The sequence below is a fragment of the Sinocyclocheilus grahami genome, unplaced genomic scaffold (assembly GCF_001515645.1).
Source record: "Sinocyclocheilus grahami isolate Dianchi unplaced genomic scaffold, SAMN03320097.WGS_v1.1 scaffold1388.1, whole genome shotgun sequence".
Taxonomy (NCBI): domain Eukaryota; kingdom Metazoa; phylum Chordata; class Actinopteri; order Cypriniformes; family Cyprinidae; genus Sinocyclocheilus; species Sinocyclocheilus grahami.
Genome location: NW_015506567.1, coordinates 98,917 through 103,037, shown reverse-complemented (window position 1 = coordinate 103,037; position 4,121 = coordinate 98,917). Strand labels below are relative to the sequence as shown.

The window sequence follows — 4,121 nt, the reverse complement described above, 5'->3', positions numbered from 1 at the left end:
AGGTAAGCTAACTATAGATTTGAGCTCTTATTAATGAAAGTTTGAGCTTTTAATCACATTTTGTGTGTAGATGAGCAGTTTTGATAATTTGTAAATGTTTTGCTGGTACTTTGCCAATAGATAAATGGAAGTAACTATAAGCTAATTAATTTAACCTAAAAGTCTGCACTATGAGGTCAATCGGTGACGTCACTTACATGAACTAATGAGCTGAAACGATTTAAAACACGTTTTGATCTTTCATTGCAAACAAATATTGATAAATTGTAGTGTGAATTCAGGAGCATCAGAAAAAAACCTAAAACGGGAAGTTACAAGAAAATTTGTAATGGGAGCTGCTGACAGAGATACAGGAAACACAGGTGATCTAAGAAATCTTATTAAATAACTTTATGCATTTTTCACAATATATTTAAACTATATCGTCATGCATCTGTAAAACCTAAAAATGTGAATTCTGGTATCTTAAAGGGGTCATATGATGCTATTTTAAAGATCATTATTTTGTGTATTTGGTGTAACAGAATATGTTGACATGCTTTAATGTTCAAAAAACATTATTTTTCAAATACTGTACATTATTGTAGGTCCTCTATGCCCCGCCTCTCTCAAACACGTCGTTTTCAACAAAGCCCCCTTCTTTGACAAGTGCAGTCTGCTCTGATTGGCCAGCTGACCCAGTGCATTGTGATTGGCCGAACACCACAAGCACGCGTCGGAAATGTAACGCCCTTACCATAATCGCAGCTTCAAGCTATCAAAGTAAATCTCAAGACAGTTAATAATGTTGTTAGTTTTACCATCAGTTCAAGCCGAAAGGGCAACCTCCGCAAAATGTGCATCACACATCTGAATATTTGGGTTGAAGTGTTCTGGAACAGTGTTGTAAATACAACTTAACCACTGATTTCTAGTCGTGTCCTCTTTTGGAAGACCAAACAAAGTAGTTTCACTTTCACAACGAAACACACAGCGTGTTCACGACATGGCGGCAGTAACAATACTACAGCGAGAATAAAAGTTACGCCTTCTTTCTTTGCTTGAACATTTGGGCGGCGTTATGCAAATCTTCCCACATAGTGAGGTAGATATGTGGGGGCGTGTTAGAACGAGCTGTTTTAGGTAGGCGTGGTTGACTCTTAACTTTTATAAAGAATATCTCTTTGGATTTGAGACTTTAGTCTTTGCAACTTTACAGATCTTCTTTATGCACCAAGAGCTTGTAACACTCCAAAGAGAAAGGAAAACTTGAAATCGCATCATATGACCCCTTTAAGACTTCTTTGTATGTTTTTTTTTTCATATTGTTGGCTATGTGACATATTGCTTGACGTAGATATGTGGGGGCATGTTAGAACGAGCCGTTTTAGGTAAGCGTGGCTGACTTAACTTTTATAAAGCATATCTCTTTGGATTTGAGACTTTGGTCTTTGCAACTTTACAGATCTTCTTTATGCACCAAGAGCTTGTAACACTTTGTCATTAACAAAGAGAAAGGAAAACTTGAAATCGCATCATATGACCCCTTTAAGACTTCTTTGTATGTTTTTTTTTTCATATTGTTGGCTATGTGACATATTGCTCCTATATTCTTCCATGCTGATGGCCGTGCTGCAGAGCTGGAGCGGATCTCCTGTCGAAGAACATCTCCAAGGCACTATGAACCATCTGACTAGTAAGTAAAACCTCAAACATTCAAAAGTTGATCAAATATTAAAAAAATATATATCAAATAAATATCAAATATTTCCTGTATGTCCTACAAGACCATCTTGTTTAACTCTGCACTGAGGACACTTCATACACAACAACCTACAGAAGGGTCCATCATAATTCGAAAAAACACACAGATGATAATAAAAAAAGGTCTTTGAAATTAAAATTATTAACTGTAAGACAGAACCAGAGTACTGTGAGCGTACCTCACTTCAAACTGTAACGGTCTGTATGTATATTATTTTCTAAACTTTAGTGAACTGTTTGTTCAAGTAGACTTTGTTGCTTGTGGAAACCTCACGTGAGCCTGAAAGGTACTTAAAACGTAAAATCTTATTTTGCACTCTTGAAGACTGTTCACCAAAGACTAAATTTCAGTCCGGCAGAATTTTCTGCACACTTCACCACTGAGGCCAAAATGAGCATTGTGAATGTAAGAGCCTCACACTACATTGTTTGTTTGAATTGTATTTCAGGGCAGTTCGTGAAGACAGATAACCTGGACAGAAGTCAGTTCCAGATCCAGCCTCCACACCAGACTTCTCACTCTCAAGGATTGCTGTCTACTAGATATTATGTGTACTCTTCAGACTCAGGTGCATGCAGATATTATTCAGGGACATGAACACTTGAATATTGCAAACATATAGAAAGTACATTTTTTAAGAATTTTATGTTAATTGCGTAAACATAAAAAAAAGCATATATTTTTACTGTTTTTACCAAAGCACCTAAAAGCCAATTCACACTGCCATACTCCAACAGCGTGAACACACTGACCAAGCAAAACAAATAAGCATGTTAGGTGTGAGATTCATTCAACTTGGTTTGCTGATTAAACATGATTAAATATTTGTTCAGAATACTGTCGTTGTTGTGACTATTCATCTGGGAGGGGTGTGTATCAAGTGGCTTGGTTATGGTTTTGTTGCGGCTGACATGTGGAACCCGTCTGGTTCAGCGTATAGGGCCAGCTATGGTGATACAGGTGGCTGAGATATGGATCTGTCATGGCCCTTTTATGGCCCATTTGTGGCCCATATTTTGGCTGCCAGGTTTAGTTCACCTTTGGATCAGGCTCAGGTGTGGCTCAGTTTTGGGCTTTCTTTTTAAAGATTGGTGATCTGGTTTACTTAAGTTTGTGTTTTGGTTCCAATGTTACATTTTGATCTGGCCCAATTCAGGGCCAGTTATGGGTAATTAACTGGGCTGAGACTTGGGCCAGTTATGGCTCATGTGTGGCCCTTGTCTGGAACCCAGACCTGGTCCACACTAGGACCATAATTCATTGCGGTATGTGGGCCAAGCAAAAGCTGGTTGTGTGGGCCGGAGCTGGGCCAGAGGAAAATTACTATGTGGATCGCTGCTTTGTTTGCTGTGATGTGGGCGTTTGCATGCCACGCATCTCACGTGGACTATTGTAATATCAAAAGCGTGATCGGCTCGTGGGCGTGATCTAATTAGACATAATGAAGACAGACGGGCAAGACTTGACATCGCATTGGTTTCATACTGATTACTTTGTCACATAATATTTGTTTTTTACATGACTGACTTCTTTTAAAAGTAGACATGTCAAGCTTTCTATAGATATATCTCTCATGTATGTAAATCAAATATTCGCTGAGTTTCATTTCATTTTAGTGACGTGTTTCAAATAGATATGTGTGGAGAATGAGACGGCTAAAATCACACCTTGTTTATTTTCTTTATTTTACAAAAGCACAATGTTTTGTTGATGTTTTGAGTGTACACAAATAAAAGTAGACCCTTTACAGATTTAAATGTTGTATTACTCTTATATGTACGATCAAGTATGACGGAGCATTTAAAATTTTTCTTTTCGCTGTTATCATTAATATCTGCAAGTGGTGGCGCCGGCACCGCCGTCGACCCCAGGAGGTTAAACTGGCCTCCTGACATTCTGTTGACATTAATTCCCCACCTTAATCATGAATTTGACCTCATTGTTTAAGCTGGTAGCGCATCCTGATGGCCGCATTGAGCTTGTCAGGATGTGCTACCCCTGTATTAAGCTTTATTAAGGAACAGGCTACGAACGCAGCTGTGTCATGCAGCAGGCAGAGTCTGGCTGCTCACTAAAGCTAAGCAGGTCAGAGCCTGGTCAGTACACTGGTGGGAGACCGTTTGTGAAAATGTAGCTTGCTTCTGCAGCTAGTTTTATTCCAGCCAGCATGGGGTGATCATTCCCTGGCTTGAATGGGTACAAAAGTCCTAGTGAAATGACGTAGACTTTAGACTGTGAAAAGGAGCATCCTGCAGATGAGGCATTAAACTGGCCTCCTGACATTCTGTTGTCGTGAATTCCCCACCTCAGTTACGAATTTGACTTTGTTTGTTTTTTTGAAGCTGGTAACACATTCTGATGGCTGGTAGGCCGTTGT

General features: G+C 39.1%; 1 long non-coding RNA gene across 1 annotated transcript; it reads left to right on the top strand.

Moving 5' to 3' along the window:
- Positions 1–289: 289 nt before the first annotated feature.
- Positions 290–2,263, top strand: LOC107569857 (uncharacterized). Its single transcript, XR_001606955.1, has 3 exons — positions 290–362; positions 1,618–1,675; positions 2,193–2,263. It is a non-coding gene; the product is annotated as an uncharacterized lncRNA (long non-coding RNA).
- The last annotated feature ends 1,858 nt before the right edge of the window (positions 2,264–4,121 follow it).